Source organism: Canis aureus, chromosome 28 (assembly GCF_053574225.1).
Source record: "Canis aureus isolate CA01 chromosome 28, VMU_Caureus_v.1.0, whole genome shotgun sequence".
Taxonomy (NCBI): Eukaryota; Metazoa; Chordata; class Mammalia; order Carnivora; family Canidae; genus Canis; species Canis aureus.
Window position 1 is genome coordinate 26,675,477 of NC_135638.1, and position 19,376 is coordinate 26,694,852.

Genomic DNA, 19,376 nt, shown 5'->3' on the forward strand with positions numbered 1-19,376 from the left:
GTTTACAAGTAGTGGGCTAGCTAAATCTCTTAGGTATATGGTAGGTAATCCAGACAAAGAAGTGAAGGTGCATGTCTTTTCTGCTGTGAGTGGGCTGAGCATCTCAGTTTCTGGGCTACTTTCAAAGTTTGTGAATGCCAACATGTTTGTCTGTATTATTCTTGGCAATATTGGTCCTGGAGAGACTATTTCTTGGATGGATGCTGCACTGCAGGAAATAAGGGTTTCTGGCCAATGTGGTACCATTCCAAAGGAGCGCTGCCTTTCAGGGAGAGGCTTTCTGTGAAATGTACTGTGCTGCTGCTTTTGAGAGATGCCTGTCAGCATCTCAAGGAGACCAATTGTGATCAAGTGGCTGGAAGCAGAGATTTAAGGGCAGGTGAGAAACCCCAGTGGATTTTCCTCCACACCCGTACCATTTGCAAAACAATTCAGAACTTAGGATCTGGGAGCTTGAGTATCAGTTTTCCCCAGAGAAAGAAGGCACAGCCTTAACTTATGCTTGCTCCAAAGTGTTATTTCTTTAATGTATAGGTATTCTTTTTAATATCTCTGTGGGAGAAGTAAGACATAGGATTTAATTTGCTTACTTGTATTGAGGTTGAGAGGAAGCTTTGAAAAGTTAAGTATCTCCAATTGTTGCTTCCTTGTAGAAGAGTCTAAAGAAAAGCCAGCTCATTGAAATGGAAGAGACCTCAGATATATACCATGGTATGTTGACATGGTTTTCTAAATTCATTCAGTTGAGTTCCAGGATCCTATGATCCCTAAAGTTTCTTGAAGGAAGGTTGGTGGTAGCTGATATTTAATCTCTGCCTGTTATATTACCTCCAAATTTTATCCTCATCAGTGTTTTTAGAGAAGAGATTTTTACATCCTAACTTGCTATCTTTAGAATGATGATGAATTGAGCTTCACATATTAATCCTCTTAATGTTTTAAAAAATTATCTTCATTTTTGTGAATCTTTCTTTTTTATCCCTTTATTCTTTTGGTCAACACTATTGATGCCTATTGTGTGATAATAGAAGCATATGAATTTTCCTCTGCCTCAGTGATAGAGTATTTTATTCTTTTATTAAGTCAGGCACTCACTGGTACCTGGTGCCTCTTCAGAAAGGGGAAGGTCACTTTTCTCAGAGCAACAGCATGAGGACTAATTTTTTAAAAGAACCTGGTTGCTAGGCCATAGGTTCTTTCTCATGCTGCTTCATTTGGGTGTTTTTTCTTGTTCAGAATAAGCTTTCATGAGTTAAAATGATTTCCCAATGGTCTGTCTTGTCTCCTCATAGTATCTTTCAGTTCAGTGCCCTCAGATGATGATGAGTATGCTGAATATGAAAGCTTTTGGCTGAGGCTGAATAAGCTCACTCTAAGACAGATGTTCAGTCTGTAGAAATGTAATAGAAAATCCATTCAGTGTCTCATCAGCCCCAGGTTGATGATGTGATTCAACTTCAGGTGCTTTGTCTTCAGTGTAAACTTTTTCATCTATTGCTTTGAAGATGGAATGATGATTTCAAATTGGATTTAGGATGCTGATGGAAACCAGTGCCTACCTCATTGCTCCTGGTGGCCTACACACTTGTCATTCTTGTCAGCCAAAGAAAAGGCCACTTTTTACCTCCTTAATCCCTTTTTTGTTTGACATCTCCCTTCTAGTCAATATTGCTTCCCTTTCCTTAATGTCCACACTGCTAACCCCCTTAGTTGCTGTGATAGGTTATAGTTATCCCTGGACTCATCTCCCTTATTTTACTTCCTTTCCACTGTGTTCTGATGGGAAGACCTCAGGTGCATTTGTTCAGTCTCTACATTTTCAGTGTAAGTCACCAGTCTCTTTTTGAAATGCTTCTTCTTCAGGTCTAGCTTAGTATGATAGATGTTCCTTATAGATAGGAGCAAGGCTCCTGTGAGTCAGTATACACAGGAAGATCTAACACTAGTTGTTAAAATATTGAAATATATCTGAACTGGTCAGGAAATAGCCCTTTCTTGAGACCCTGGATACTCCTCACATGCTTTGGCTTCTTTGGCCCCTCCTCTGGAATCATTCCTTGGAACTCCCCATTAAGGGAAATTTCAAACCCTACTTCAGTGCAGTGGCATCCAGGAATTCATTCTGATTGATTGGTGCCTATGCCAACCAGTTATAAATATTTTGAGCATTGCCCCTCATTGTTAGTAAAATAGAATTCATTGGCAGAGCTTTCTAAACTTTAACATTTATACCTCTTCTGAAGCCTAAACTTTTTGTTAAGAAGCATAACTTCCAGGATTAGATAACAATATCCTTCTGGGAATGGAAGTGAATGTCATATTAGAAAACAAACCATAGGGATCCCTGGGTGGCTCAGCAGTTTGGCGCCTGCCTTTGGCCCAGGGCGCGATCCTGGAGTCCTGGAATCGAGTTCCGCCTCGGGCTCCTGGCATGGAGCCTGCTTCTCCCTCTGCCTGTGTCTCTGCCCCCCCCCCCCCCTGTCTATCATGATTAAATAAATAAATCTTAAAAACAAACAAACAAACAAACCATATTCATGTCAATCCAGTAGTAGTTTAAAACAATTTCTCAGGGATCCCTGGGTGGCTCAGCGGTTTGATGCCTGCCTTCCGCCCAGGGCGTGGGGATCCCGGGATCAAGTCCCACATCAGGCTCCCTGCATGGAGCCTGCTTCTCCCTCTGCCTGTGTCTCTACCTCTCTCTCTCTCAAGAATAAATGAGTAAAATCTTAAAAAACAAACAAACAAACAAACAAAACAACACAGTTTCTCAGACCTAGGCTAATTCCTTCATAGTTTTCTTGATAATACTCCAACATCTGACAGGCTCCCACCCCCCACCCATGACAGTATTTGGAACTAACTTGATTTTTGAAGTTTTGGGGCAATGGGAGATTATATACTTAAGAATAGTCACCCCCACATCATTAAGAAAAAGTTCTGATCTTCTGGAGTGATTTTTTTTAAAGCTGTTTATTTATCACCTTTTTGTTCAGTGGTTTGGCAGGATTTAGCCAGCTTTGAGGAATTAAGATTTGTCTTTTCCAATAAAAAACATTTGCCCTTTGTTTGGCATTTAAAAAATGTGATTCAATTTGCACCGTATACATAAGCTCTAGAGTTACATTTTAGAAACCTGCAAACAAATGGAATGAACTCGCTTTTGTGTGTCAATATGTGGTTTTATGGATGGGAAGAGATGGGTACATGCCCATTGCAGGCCCATTCATTCCTCTCATGTTTGAAAGCTTCACTCTGAAATGCCTTTAATGGAAGATGTTTGTGTAATATAGAGGTGGTTGTTCACTGTACCATCACTGATGTGCTGCATTTTGACCAAATGACTAACTTTGTAAATAGACTGTTTATGTCGAGTAGGAGAAAAGCTTCTCCACCGAAGTGCATTTTTAATGATCTACTTTAAGAGTAAGTGGGTTTAGAAGTAGCTGCCCAGGAATCTGATTGGCTGGCACAAATGCCACTTCTCATAATTACCCAATAAACCATAAGGGCTTTGTTGGCACATTTATTCATGCCTGTCATGTCAGACCAGCTGCCACCCAGCATCCTAAGTCCACTTCTAATACCCTCTTTAAAATCTTTGTGGAGAAATTTGGTGCCTACATACTTTTGAAAAATCTTTGTGGAGAAATATGGTATCTAAGTGCTGCAAATTTCATGATAAAATGTGTTGTTTCAAAAACAAGTTAATATTTTTTTCTAAGTAACTAAAATTATGAAAAATATGATTGTAGACTAAGTTGTTATATTGAGTTTTTAAAAAAATGTTTCACTTTGGTACTTTAAGATATGTACTAAAAAATGTACCTGTAATTTAATCTAAAATATGCAAATTGTAAATTCCATCTTGAAACCAATTCTTGAAACTTGTGGAAACAATATATTAAAAAAATTAAAAGAATAAAAAGAAATTTAAATTCTATCCTGGAGGTAGGAAGTAACCTGCTCAATTTCTATGGCAAGAAAAAAAAAAAGACCCAAAGAAACTGTAATGTAGAAAATCAGAAGAGCATCCTGTACACTAAGTATAATTATTTTCTGATTTCCTTTTAAAAAAAGATTTCTTTCTTTCTTTCTTTCTTTCTTTCTTTCTTTCTTTCTTTCTTTCTTTCTCTTTCTTTCTTTCTTTCTTTCTTTCTTTCTTTCTTTCTTTCTTTCTTTTTCTTTTCTTTTTTCTTTCTTTCTTTCTTTCTTTCTTTCTTTCTTTCTTTCTCTTTCTTTCTTTCTTTCTTTCTTTCTTTCTTTTTCTTTTCTTTTTTCTTTCTTTCTTTCTTTCTTTCTTTCTTTCTTTCTTTCTTTCTTTCTTTCTTTCTCTCTCTCTCTCTCTCTCTCTCTCTCTCTCTCTCTCTCTTTCTTCATGAGAGACGGAGACATAGGCAGAGGGAGAAGCAGGATCCCTGTAGAGAGCCCAATGTGAGACTCGATCCCGACTCCAGGATCACACCCTGAGCCAAAGGCAGATGCTCAACCACTGAGCCACCCAGACATCCCTATTTTCTGATCTCTATATGAAGTATTTCAATTGTATGGTAGACTAAGGATATTCTAAATGATTCTTATACCATTTTTTGAGGAGTAACAAGAAAATATTGAAACTATGTAAATATGGTACATTTAAGGGAAAAATATTTCATCTTGTAAGAGTAGAGATTTTGTATGTTTCACATATGCCTTCAGATCTTTCTATTAAGATCTCAGTTGTATTTTTATTGATTGGTGGGTAAGTAAATGGCAGTCTGTGGGCTCTGCCATTTGTTGTTGACATCTAGAGTAATTCAGCCTATTTTCTCAGACTGCTGTGACACTCTCTACATTATCACATAATTAAGTGGGACATGGGAACAGTGACATACTGAATAAAGAAAATGGACATACACTGAAATATTAAAAGAAACCAGCTCTTACAATGGCCATGTAGGCCTTCCAGAAAATAATAGTTTTACTTTCAAGAAAGTATTACAGAGTGACTCTATCAATGAAAGTTAAATATCCAGTATTTCCCCAGCAGAATATTGGCTCTATGAGGATGAGGATATTGGCAATGTGCTAACATGAAATAGAAGAAATTAAATACACTTGACAATGATTGGCTGAAGAAAATTCAGGAGATGTGTGGTAGCAGCAGAGCACAACAAAATAACACAATTAGGGACACATTAGCCATATGTCTCTATTACATTGAGAACACAGCAATATAAATGACCAGGTGATGACCTTCACCCCAAGCTAGAAGGTAGATGACAAAGTCTATGTGGGTTTGGAAACTTAAAGTTGGAAAAACAAGGATAAAAAATTAAAAGACACAGGAATGGCAGTGGTCTGGTCTGCAGCTTGGAGCTGATGAGGACTTGTTAAATAAAGTTCAGTAAAGGTTCAATATGGGAAAAAATTATCTTGGTTAGGTGCTATGGATTAAGTGAAATTAAAAATAGTTTTTGTGAGATCTCAATATAACGTCTTGTAATTTGTACTTTGTCAGCAAATATTTATGGGTAGTACATGTTAATACATCAGAATAAGTCTATCCTTAGTATTTAAGGATGAATAACCTTCCATAACCGTTTTATCTTATGCATTAGAGCCCTGATCAAATTAGAATGGTTCTGTAATTTTTGGTTTATATATTTCTCTTCTGACCAGCCTCTGGTCTTCTGGTAGGTGGGCACAGGTCCTTGGAATCCAGCCTAGTGCTGAGTACATGTGGTCTCTCAGTAAAGTCACCGAATGAATGGTTTTAAGGTGACTTTAGTTATGAGATTTGGTGTGTCTGCAAAGGCAATTGACTGGCTCCTTTAGGACCTTCTCTCTATCTCATATGCATTTTGTCTCTTCTTAGGGGTTTGTTTTAAGGGAGGGCTTGGTCATAATACTGTGTGGTTTTCTCATATTCATTCTATGGTTGTTGTCAAACTGTCCATATAGCTAAAGTAAATATGTGATACAGAGGTAAAGGAAAGAGGAAAGGATAAATTAATGAAGCAGTTTAGTTTAAAGAAATGAAATCCCAAAAATGTTTTATGAGTAGTGGCAGGGTGAACAATTTAATTATAAATATATTTATGAATATGTTTATGGAGCTATAGGCTGGATAAGTTCTGTAGAAAAAATTAAGAATATATATGTGTATGTGCAATACCCAATATTTACAAATATGTACAAATACCTAATTTAACATGATTGAAAATAGAATCATAGATCTGTCCTTGTTTCCCACATATTCAATTGATCACATTCAATTTTATTATGAGCACTGGTTGTGCAAGTATTCCAGAGGTGGGCAACATTTCATGTTATATCTTACTCTCCATTTCTATGATTTCTGTTTTGTTTACAAAAGGAATAAAAGTTTTTATTGACCTTTTTATAGGGGCCTGGTGTAACTTAAAAATACTTGGTTTTTGAGTATATATTGGGTTCTAGGTAAAAATATTTTCATGCTTGTATTTTGTATTTGTTTTCTTTTATAGAAAAAGATATTTAAGTTTTCATCAATATAGTTCATTGGAATGCCAATTTCAGATTTAATTTAGCCTGGTAACTGCTAGGACAACCATAAGACAGGTGAAGGAGACAGGCTTTTGAGGCAGATGAGTCTTCATGTTCCAGTTCTTCCCCTCACTACCTGAGTAATCACAAACAAGCTACTTAACACTTCAAGGCCTCAGTTTTCTTCTTTGTAAACACAAGATGATGTATTCTTCATTGGGTGGTAGTGATGAATAAATAAAATAATATAAATTACCATGGAAGTGTTCAATTAATAATAGATCTCAGTGTAGGAGAACACTTTTCTTCCTTTTAGTATTTGTCTTCCTACTTATTAATGGGAGTGCCATCATTTTACCTCTTGTTACCTTATTTTCTCTGTGACAATGTTAATACTATAATATTACTAGATCATACTGTTTATTACATTGATTCATTATATGCCAGGACTTCCTCAAGCCCAAATGCAATGTAATGCATTTAAAATTAATGAATTCTGAGTCTGTCAGAGTGAGGCTCTTGTTTTTGCTGATTTTTAAAATCTGATTTGTAGACAGAATGTAAGCACAAAGAAAGTGATTTGAACATCAGAGTTATATTAAAATATGTTGTGCCTTCTAAGAGTATTTAAACTGTTATCATAGAGCACTAGGTTTCTAGAACTCTAAGAGATCTCCTGGGATGAGTTTACTTTCCTGGCTATCACAAGCTATTTTATGGTTTGTGTGTGTGTTTTCCTTTTTTTTTTTTTTTAAGATTTTATTTATTTATTTGAGAGAGTAGGGGACAGGAGCAGAGGGAGAGGAAGAAGCAGACCCCTTGCTGAGTGGAGAGCCCGATGCAGGGCTTGGTCCCAGGATCCTGAGATCATGTCCTGAACCAAAGGGAGACACTTAACCGGCTGAGCCACCCAGGTGCCTCCTGTGTATGTTTTACCTTAATTGAAGCTGCTTATAGTCTATCAATTTAGACTCTTCTGCTTTAGCTCATCCATCCCTAGAATGTTGTCCTGGATGACAGAAGGGAAGTTTCTACGTCATCCAGTTATAAAGGGATTCTGATTTAGGTTGCTACTCTGGATGTAACTACTTTATAAGGACTATGTCTCGGATGTTCCTCAACCTAATGGCTCTCCTGACTTCTTCAGTCAAGCTCAGCCCTTGGTAATTGTCAGAAGTTATCTTGGCAATCTCATGTTTATCACCTAGCTTATCATTCTTCTTTGTCATATTCCCTAATCCAGTCTTCTAGAATCTTGTTCCAGGTCCCCAGCACTAGCCTGATCCTCCTCTTTGCTTCCTACCTTCCAGTCATGACTTTGGCATCTTTCTGATGAATTACTGCATTGGCTTCTCATTTCTTTACATGATAAGTTCTTAGCCTCTGCTCAGATCAGAAGAATCAGCAGCTAAACTTGGCTCCTGCTGCCAATGTCCTGGTCTTGGTGCAATCATTATTGTCATCGTCGTCATCGTCATCATCATTGTCATCATTGTTAATGTCATTATTTTTATTCCTCCTTTTCTCCCTTTCTTTTTTCCCCTTTTCTTTTTAAGACAAAAGCACTCCCTAAGTCCTATTAAAGAAAAAGTTCAGAAGTGCCCTCTGTTTCTTTACCCAGGTAATATACAAGATACAAATATACAAGAGGAAAGGCTGGAGAAGGGAATGACACCACTTGAAACTTCTCTGTGTCAAGAGAAAGAAGTGCCATTGAATGATCTCATTGTTCCTGGGGCTGTTTAGGATCTTCCCACTGTCTAGCTGTACTATTAATATTTACTTCCAGTATATATCATTGCTATTGGCTCATTGTGTTCGACTGGTAGGCTCATTGTATTTTACTTTAGTCCCTAAAGTCAGGTTAAAATGAATATTGGAGATAGTTTTGGGAGACAAAAAGGCAATTTTACTTGCCCATTCCTTTCAGAAAACTTCAAATGCTTAGAGGGTAGGGATTGAAGGTGAGTTCAAACAAAAACCTACAGTTCTCCTCCTGTGTCTTTCTCCTTTACTTTCACTTGGAACACTTCACTTCTGATGAGTCTGGTTACGAAATGTATTTTTCCCCCCACACCAGGCAATTTTATAACACCAAAAAGAATTTAGCAATTTTTTTTAAAAAAGTAGACTCCATGTCTACCTTTCATGACTGATATCAAGACCTGTGCTGAGATCAAGAGTTGGAGCCAACTGACTGAGCCACCCAGGTGCCCCTAGAATTTAGCAATTTAACTCAATTTATTCTCTATTCTGAAGATGGTGTCAGATCCCACAGATTAAGGGCTCAGTCCCATGAGACTGCTTCCCACTTCAGATGCCATGTACAAGTGGTAGGTTCCCAGGTTATCCACAACTTTCTTCTGACATGGCTATGAATCATAAGTTTCCATGACCTCCTCCCCCTTGGATTCCATTATTTGCTAGAATATATTAGCTCACAGAACTCAGGGAAATATTTATTTACATTACCATTTATTAAAGTATTCAGATGAATAGCCAGATGAAGAGATACATAATGCGAGATCTAGGAGGGTCCTGAGCATGGAAGCTTTGGTCCATGCAGAGTTGAAGTGTGTCGCCCTCCCAGAATGTGGATGTGTTCACCAACCTGGATGTTCTCTGAACCCCTTACTTTTAGGATTTTACAGAGATTTCATCGTGTCAGCATGATCAATTATAAATTCCATCTCCAGCTCCTCTCACCTCTCCAGAGAAGTGGGGATGAGAAGGGGCTGAAAATTCTAAACCTCTAATCATGGCTTGATATTCCTGGTGACCAGCCTCCATGTGGAACTCATGCAGAATTGCCTCTTTAGAACAACAGATGCTCCTTGTGCTCTTATCACTTAGAAAATGACAAGGGTTTAAACAGCTCTGTATCAGGAACTGGGGCAAAGACCATTATATATATTTTCTCTTATCTCACAGATAAAAGCAATATAGTAAGTCCGCATGATTTGTTCTAGTTGGAATGTGGCTGAGGTTTTCGGGCTGTGGTGTGCTGTTCAGCCGAGTGGGCAGAAATGCTGATCAGTAGCTTCAAATTGAAGACCAGAGTGAGGTAATTACATCTAAGTATAATCCTGGGACATGATCTGTCAGTCATATGAAACTGGAAAGGGATCTGGTGTGCATTTGTCTCAGGTCTTACTCATTTACACAAAATATCTTTTCTAACTGAATTAAGTCTGAGTTAATGAATGGAAATTGAGTTTAGTTTTGGGGTTAATATATTTAAAAGTAGAATTTCATATATGGCAGAAGATTTTAATTTTTCTACTAAGTTACACGAAAATGAATGTATATTTTCTTGCCTCTGAAAGATTTCAAGCCATACTGGGACACTCTGATGCTCAGAATTTATCCATTAAATTAGGTGGAAGGGTCATAAAACATTCTGTAGAAGCCGGCACTGATATATCACTCTTGAAAGGTGTTAATTTGGTTCTCCAGCTCTGATTTGTTTAGTAGAACATATTAATTGCTTGGTGGACAGAACTAAACCATTTTAGGCTTCAAAAAATTGGAAGCTTTCAAAAATAAATAGCTTGATCATTGTAGAACATTCATTCTGATTATAGTAGCTTATTTGATCAAAGACAGTATAAGTTTATTCTCAGATTTTTTAACAATTGCTTTTAAAATAGGATTTGATACTGATACAGTTCAAATGAAATACATCTTCCTTCAACAGCTAAATCAAAATGGTAGGAATAAAATATTGTTGCTCTACCCCTGAGGGCATTATCTCATGAAAGTGTAGCAGTCAGAAAGAAGGAAGATGTTTTGGCCCAGACTGTACATCAACTGAATATTAGAATGATTAATTCTTAATATTGATACCTGCCATTTATTGAATTTTTACCTATTATGTGCTTTCCAGGACCTTCTGGGTCTTTACATGCCTTAACTCATTTAATCCCCAAAAGATGCACCAATAAATATAATTCTTATAATACAAGTGAAGGGACTGTCAGCTAGGAAGGTATGCTTTGCCAGATGTCAGATATAACAAGTGGCAGGTCTCTCTGATTTCCAAATCTGTGCTTTCAACCCCATGACTTCACCATCTTTAAATCACTCCACCTTTCTCGTAGAATCTCCAACTCACTGTCGAGCATAAGAATATCATTTCTGCTATCCAGCAAATTAGGACAAGATTTTAAAATAACTAAAAATATTGGGATGTAGGAAATGCTCTGTACCTGTTTTCAGCTTTACTGAGGTATAATTGACAAAAATTTTATATATTTTAAGTGTACAATGTGATACTTTGATATACATGTTCATTGTGAAAGGATTCCCACCATTGAATTAATTAGTATATCTCTGAGCTCACATATTGACATTTGTTTTTATTTATTTATTTTTTTAGTGAGAACACTTAAGTTCTACCCTCTTAGAAAATTTCAATTAAATAATACAAAATTATCAACTATAGTCATTATGTTATACATTAGATCCTCAGATCTTACTCATTTTATAACTGAACTCTCTTACCAACCTCTATTTCCCTCACTCCCAACCCCTGATAACCACATTTTCCTTTCTGTTTCTTTGAGTTTGACTTTCTTTTTTTTTTAAGGTTTCACATATAAATGATACCATGCAGTATTTGTTTTTCTTTATCTGGATTACTTCACTTAGCATAATGCCCTCTAGATTCATCCACATTGCAACTGGTAGGCTTTAGCCTTATTTTTTAAGACTGAATAATAATCCATTGTGAGGAGATATATATATATCACATTTTCCTTATCCATTCATATGTCTGCAAGTACTTAGGGTATTTCCATACCTTCGTTATTGTAAATAATGCTTCAGTGAAATAATGCCTCAGTGTAAATAATGCATCTTTGAGACAGTTTTGTTTCCTTTGGGTATATTCCCAGACATGGAGTTGCTGGATCATACATTAGTTCTATTTTTAATTTCTTGAGGTAATTCAATACTGCTTTCCATAGTGGCTATACCAGTTTACATTCCTATCAACAATGTATAAGTGTTCTTTTTTCTCCACATCCTTGCCAGTATTTGTTATCTTTTGTCTTTTTGATAGTAGATATCTGAGTAAGTTGGAGGTGATATCTCATTGTGGTTTTGATTTGCATTTCCCTGATGATTGGTGGTATTCAGCTTTTAATTTACCTGTTGGTCATCAATATGTTGTCTTTGGAAAAATGTCTATTCAGGTCCTTTGCTCATTTTTAAACTTGGCTATTTTATTTCTATTTTTTATTTTTTGCTATTGAGTTACATGAATTACTGGTATATTTTGGATATCAATCCCTTATTGGATATGTAGTTTGCAGATATTTTATCCCTTTTCATAGGTTGCTTTTTTTTGTTGATGGTTTATTTTGTTGTGCATAAGCTTTTTAGTTTGATGTAGTCCTACTTTAGTTTTTATTTTGTTGCTTTTGGTGTCAAATACAAAAAAATTGTTAAGACTAATGTCAAGGAGCATACCCCTTATGCTTTCCTATACGATTTTGACAGTTTCAGATATTACTTTCAAAGCTTTTATCCATTTTGATTTTTGTTTATGATATAACATAGGGATCTAGTTTCATTCTTTGGCATGTGGCTATTCAGTTTTCCCAGTACCATTTACTGAAGAGACTGTCCTTTCCCTATTGTATAATAGAGTATCTTGGTTGGCAGCTTCTTGTTTTTCATTTTTTAAAATTTCAGCACTAAATATATCATTCTACTTGTAAGATTTCTGCTGAAAAAAACGTGGATTGTCTTATTAGGGTTCCCTTTGTGTGTAACAAGTTGCTTTTCTCTTGCTACTTTTAAGATTCTCCCTTCATCTTTGATTGTAATGTGTCTTGGTGTGGGTCTATTTAGATTTACTTTTTGTAGTACTCTTTGGGCTTCCTGAATCTGGATATCTGTTTTTTTTTCTCCATGTTAGGAAGTTTTTAGCCATTATTTCTTTCAATAAGCTCTTTGCCCTTTTCTCTCTCTCTTCTTTCTGGGACCTCTATAATGTGTATATTCATCTGTTTGATAGTATCCCATTAGTCCCTTCAACTATCTTCACTTTTTAAAAAAAAAAATTATTTATTTATTTATTTATGATAGTCACACACACACACACAGAGAGAGAGAGAGAGGCAGAGACATAGGCAGAGGGAGAAGCAGGCTCCATGCACCGGGAGCCCGATGTGGGATTCGATCCCGGGTCTCCAGGATCGCACCCTGGGCCAAAGGCAGGCACTAAATCGCTGCGCCACCCAGGGATCCCTATATTCACTTATTAAAATTCTTCTCAATTTTTGCTCTATTAATGGATGAATTCCACTGTTCTGTCTTTGAGTTCACTCATCCTTTCTTCTGCTTGACTTACTCGGCTTTTGAACCCCTCTGTTAAAATTTTCAGTTTGATTATTCCATTTTACAGCTCTCTGGGTTTTTTTGTTTTATTTTGTTTTATATTTCTTATATTTCGTCTTTGTTGAATTTCTCATTTGGTTCATATATTGCTCTCCTAGCATCTTTAATACTGTTATTTCAAATTTCTATCTGGTAAATCACGTATCTCTGTTTCACCAAGATGAGTTTCTGGAGATGTATTTTATTCTTTTGTTTGGAACATATTCCCCTGTTTATTTTCTTTGACTCTCTGTGTTGGCTTATGCACATTAGATAAAATAGCCACTTCTCCTAGTCTTGTCAGACTGGTCTTGTATAGATGAACCTCATCAATCAACCTTGCCTGGGCTGGTTGTCTTTCAAACCTTTGTGATTGTTCACCTTGCTGTCTTTGTTCTTAGTTGCTCCCAGTAGTTGAGGATATGCTAAGACCCATCAATATCCTAAAGGGGATATTTGCAGGCGGATTAAAAACTGGACCTTCAGGCAGCAGCTAGGAAAGTAGTTAAGCCCCTTCCATGGAAAAACTGGGAGGTAGGCATTTTTGCCTACTCCCTCTGTACTGAACCTGAGTGTATAGCCTCAGGGTTGGTGCTTCTACGCCAGTTTAAAAACTGGCTTTTTGTTTGCCATCGTCATGTGAGACTTGTGAATGCAAGCCCACTGGCTATCAAAGCTAGATGATTTGGAGTCTCAGCCTTTAGGTGATAGCCATAAAAGTTCAGACACTCAATATGTGGATAAACTCCTTCCAGGGAGACACTGATGACTTGGTTTTATTGTTGGAGTGAGCTGGAGGAAAGCAGGGGAAGTGTCTGCCAGTTTTTCAGACTCCAGCCAAGATCTCAGTCCACCCCTAAATGCATGCTATTAGAAGTCGAATCCTCAAGCCACAACTTTTGAAGTATATAGTCAAATCCCTTCCAGTGAAAGACTGGGAGAGGAGTGTTTTATGTGCTACTTCTGCCCTGGGGGGATAGCCATGGGGAATACTCACATGCCAATTAAGAACTGCTACATTTTTTTGCTCCAGTCTTATGGAACTTGTGGATGCAAGCCCCATTGGCTTTCAGAGCTAATTGTTTTTGGGGTGTGTCCCTTCACCCTTTAAGGGGAAGCTGGCAGTTGGAAGGTTTGCTTCTGATTGTGTAGTGCTGTGCTGGGGTGGGGTTTATGGTAAGAGTATGTTTCAGACTTTCCTACTTTCAGATGTTAATGTGTAGAAGTCACTCAGTTTCTGGTTTTTGTCTCAGAGAGAATTGTTCCATATATAGCTGTACATTGGAGGAGGGAAGTTCAGAGGCCTCCTGTACTTCCATTTTGGTCCCTCCTGCCAAATGATCTATATCTTGATCTGGATGAGGTTCCTTGCATATGGAATTATATAAAACTGCATTGAGCTATACACTTTGAACTTGTGTGTTTTGCTGTACCTTAATAAAAATTAAAAACAAAATACTACTAATTTGATGTGTTAAGCATATTATTTATTTAACATTGATTAGCTATACACCCTGTGTTTGGCTAGCCAGGCCTATAGTGAGATATTTCTCAAAGCCTGACCATCTAAGGGATGAAATTGTCCACTCTGAGTACTAGAGGGGAGGTATGAATTCAGGAAGTTACAGCTCTGGTTTGTTCTTGTTGACTTGAGGCTAGGATTCATTATGTTCCTGCTTCTTTTCTTCTCTTCTCTTTTCTTTTCTTTCTTTTCTTTTCTTTTCTTTTTCTTTTTTTTCTTTCCTCTTTCTTTCTTTCTTTCTTTCTTTCTTTCTTTCTTTCTTTCTTTCTTTCTTTCTTTCTTTTTCTTCTGGGAAATAGGTTGATATGAGACTCATATTCAGAGTGACTCTAAATTCTTTATTTCTGTAGTGTCCTATCTCAACAAAGAAGATACAATTTCTATTAAAAAAGAAATTAAAAGGAATATGTTCCTTTTGTATTTTCTTCATCCTGCCTCAGTAATCTGCACTCAGTCTGATAAACTCAAGGACTTGCCTTTCGTAGCAAGGGAAAAGGAGTGCTAGATGGAGTGGAGTGTTATTCAGCATTTCTTCTTTCCCAGTATGAGAAAATTCAGACATAACAAATTGAAAGTACAAAATTGTCAAGATTATGCACTTTACAAAATAATTTATGGCTCTATAAATATTTGGATCTCTAGAGTAATTGCATATTTGAATGATTATAAATCCCTTGACAGACTGGTGGCCAAAAAACTGTGAGGTTGAAGATTTAGCAGTCGCTGTTAATTGAAATTTAAACATGAAGACAATAAAGTATCTCTGAATGAAAATATCCTTAAATGGGAAAGTATGACTTATTTTATAAATATTTCAATTTTCACTCAATTTTTGGGAATCTGTTCTTTTAAGGGAGTTATAAATGTATTGTGAAACATTATAAGAAGAACCAAGTATTCTTTTTTAAATTCTAATTTCTACTGTTATAAGTTAATCTTACAAATCTCTAATTAATATAATAATAAATAACTTCCATTTATTGAATACACACTATTGGTCAGGCTCTGCTGACACATTTCATCTAAGTTTTCTCAATCCTCTGAAGTCTCTTGAGGTAGACTTTATTATGCCATTTAATGGTTGCTGATTCTGAAATTCTTCAAAATGTTAATATGTTTTCTGAATCACTAAAGAAAAGTGAAATTAGTTACAATTCTATTGTTATGTAATTTTTATATTGTGACTTAGAAAATTATTGAAGAATTGCATGAAATAGTTCTTTGTTAGGCAGAATACTGGATTAACAAGAGAGAAAGTATGGAGTACAGTGGGCCTCCATGATCAATGCCATGGTCTGAGTTCTAGATTGCCACAGGGCAAGATAAGTAACCTCTGTGCTGTAGTTACTTGTTAGTTGAGGGTAATGTTTACCTTCTCTACTTCATAGAGGTGTTCTGATGGTACAATAAATTAATATGTCTATGGCTTTTATAACAGTGCCCATACAAAGTCATCTCAATAAATGCTAGTTATTATTGTTATTCCATTACCTGAAAATACCAGTTAATGGCAAGTTGATGAGGTTTGTTAATGCATGGGATATTATTTGTTCTTTTAAGAGGGACCAAGAATTTGAGGATAGTATAAGGACACATGAATGATATAAAGATATGAACCAGGAAAGTATTACTTAGTTACATTTTGATTTGTTAAACATCAAGTTACACTTGATGGCTGGATCTGTTGTCTATTTTCCCTCCCTCCCTCCCTTCGCACCTTCCTTTCTTTCTTTTCTTTCTTTCTTTCTTTCTTTCTTTCTTTCTTTCTTTCTTTCTTTCTTTCTTTCTTTCTTTCTTCTTCTTTCTTTCTTTCTTTCTTTTTCTTTCTTTCTTGGAAGTAGGGAAAAGAAAGGAGGGAACTAGAATGTTGAACACCATAGTTGTAATACAACTATAAAATGAAAAAAATGATTTGTAGTCCAGATCAGATTTTTTTATTGTCTTAAATAGTAGACAAACTTGGTACACATAAATTTGCCTCTGAACTTCATTTGTAAATGGGATATTGATCATTTTAAAACCATTTAGGATTTAATCAAAATAGTGAATAATTCATGTTTGTGATGCAGTTAGAGGATCATGAATGCCTTTGCCTAAAAAAAGCAAAAATGTAGAATTCTAGTAAATATAAAAAGTCCCATTTATTTACAAATTAATCACTTATATGGGTCCGTTTTCATCCTCTAAAGACCAAAAGAGTAATATTTTCTCTCTTGGTTTGGCACAATAGAAGAATGTGTTATTCAAAATTCTAGTTGTGTAAGTTAGGAGAAAAAGTGACATTTATCATTTAATTAGTACTTTTGACTCAGGATCCAAAATTACAGTCCAAGTTTCCTAATAAGCTGAAGAATGCGAGCAAATGATAACATCTTGCTATTAATAATAAAAAAAAAAACCTGAGGGATATCGGCAGCTTGTATTCTCATTTAATTATTAGTATGATATTTTTCTTGTATGTTTACATTAATATACAGCAGCCTTTCTGATGTTTCATTATTTTATTCAGGATATAGAAGTTTCTGGTGGGTAAGAACAGACTAAAGCTATAGCTTAAAAACTATTGTAAAATATTGGCTATTATTTCTTTGTCCAGCTTTTTTTGACGGGGGACAATATTAGTGTCTCCAAATCTCCTTTAAGATTAAAAAAATCATGATTCTATGACTATTGCGTATGTGCAAGGTATCTGTTTAAAGTAGGAGAGAGGATGAGTTAAATGGTGTTGAGGCTGGTGATTGGTATTTGGGTCACGTATTTCAGAAGGGAGATAAAGTCTGAAGAAATTATTAAGGATTCTTGTCTGGGTGCTATTTTGGAAAACATAAATAAATTAAATAAATAAAAAATACATCTGTAAGATTAGTTGAATTCCAAGAATTTTTAATTTAAAAGACTTGAGAGCTTTTTTTTTTTTCTTTTTGGTCACAGTTCATGTGGTGCTTTTTAGGATAAGGCAGAGTGAGATAGTCCCTGCGTGTACTTTAGTGCCAACGTAAGCCATGTAAAACAGCAGTAAACGCTATTAGAATTTCAGAGAATAACCTAATGCCTAACCACATTGGTTGTACTTGGTTTAATAATCTCTATTATTTTATTTTGTGATTTCTAAGTGTTTTAACCACAGAATTTTAAAAAAAATTTTTGTTTAAGTAATCTCTATACTCCACATGGAGCTTAAACTCATAACTCTGAGATGAGTTGCATACTCTTCTGACTGAGCCAGCCAGGCACGTTCCACCAGTTGCCTTAAGACTCACATTTTCTCCCTGAACTTTGAATTGCCTCCTCTTTTCTTTTTCATATCTGGCTTTGTAGCTAACTCTTAACTCCCCAGTGCCCCATTTCTGCTAAGTGCTGTAAAACTGAGAAATAAGATTTAAGTTAGATATTTAGAGACTATGTATTATAGGCCAAATGTTTAACGCAGGCATTGGTTAGGGGTAACAAAGATCCCCCAAACCTCAGTAGATTAAATCGGAATAAAAAAAAGATTGCTTCTGGGTTGCAGAGGCTCTACATTTAGTTTCCTTACACTTATCTTATGATTCTACTGATCACTATGATGCTTCAAAATTTACTATGGAGAAAGTATAGAGATGAAAGTGCCATTCTAGCAATTAAATACTCTAGCTCAGAAATGATACATTCCCACAGCTCATTGGCTAGAACTATTTGCACAGCCCCATATAAGTACAGTGGTGGTAGGGAAGTGTAATTTTCACATATTTCAAAAGCAGAGCAGAGCTGGGTTTGAGTGAATCCTGGATGTCTCTACCTCACCATTCTTAATTTTTAATAATATTGTAAATTCACAACAGTAAATTTTAGGATGACATATCTATGCCCAAAACATATACACAATATGTTTTACTGACCCATGTTTGACACAACAGATGCCTTAAATGGATTTTGTTTTGGAGCTGGATTTGCACTGATCTAGTTACATTCTACACATTTGTAATTTATTACATCAGTTCTGATCAAGGGATAAATCTGCGAGGTGAGCAACTTCAGCTGGGAATAGTCAGCAGCCTGAAGTTAGTTGCCCACCTGAGAAATGAACCAGTTCTTGGTTTCATTTGGATTATGTTCTAATGAAATGTACCCACCCCTTGCCCTAGCCTAATCTCAGAAATTTCAAGATGTCATGTGACATGAGTTGAGTCCCCCAACCTTCCTTCTTACTGAAGTGAGGAGAAGAAAACTTCTTACAGTTTTCTACACTTTTCATGTAAAGAGAGTGAGGTAGATTGATGGCTGGGAGATGATGTCTGGCTGTCCAGAGAATGGTATGAGCATTTACTCCTGGTGTCTGAATCCACAATATGGAATTTATAGATTGGAGAGAATCTTGCTGGCAAATGGAAGTTTTGCTCTTCTAATTTTTTTATAACTTTTGGGGTATAATAAAGGTCATCCAATTTTTCAGATTCATCCATCTAAACTTTTTTGGTCCATCTGTTTTTGTCCTGGCACACACAGTAGTAAATTCTTCATTTCAGAGCTGGTTCACTGCTCTTCCAGAACAGAGAAAAGAGAGCACTCAGAATTATTATTAATTTCTAAATAAAATGGGCCAGGTCTTATGCTCTCCTAAAAATGGAAACAGTTTTTTTTTTCACAAACCATACAGGGGGTAAGATTTTAGTGCGGTTTGTGGGAGAGTGGCTGTCAAACTCTTTGTATGAAAAGGCAATTAACTGTTTTTAAGCTGGCAATGGTGCCCTGGAGAAGGGGGAGGAATGGGAGATGAGAGGGTCAGGTTCTGATTCCCTTCGGCAGTCCATGTGGCTCTTTCCTGGCAGAGCGCCCCTTGATGTCAAAGTGAGCTGTGCGCGCCAGGAATGAGGCAGTGTGAGCAGAATTAGATACCAGGTCTGAACGGTGGCATTTTTCTCCCCCCCTCCGCCATTTTTCTTTTCTTTTTTTCTTTTCTTTTTTTTTTTTTTTTTTTTTTTTT

General features: G+C 36.2%; 1 protein-coding gene across 26 annotated transcripts in view; it reads left to right on the forward strand.

Annotated features, from left to right (window-relative positions):
* LOC144300571 (uncharacterized) overlaps positions 1–19,376 on the forward strand; it is a 227,658-nt gene that overhangs the window by 20,982 nt on the left and 187,300 nt on the right. Inside the window, exon 2 of one of the 26 annotated variants that reach the window (XM_077876794.1) lies at positions 9,439–9,571. The exons of the other annotated variants lie outside the window; for them this stretch is intronic. The gene's annotated coding sequence lies outside the window, so the exon portion shown is untranslated. The remainder of the gene's footprint in view (positions 1–9,438; positions 9,572–19,376) is intronic. 26 annotated transcript variants of the gene reach the window in all.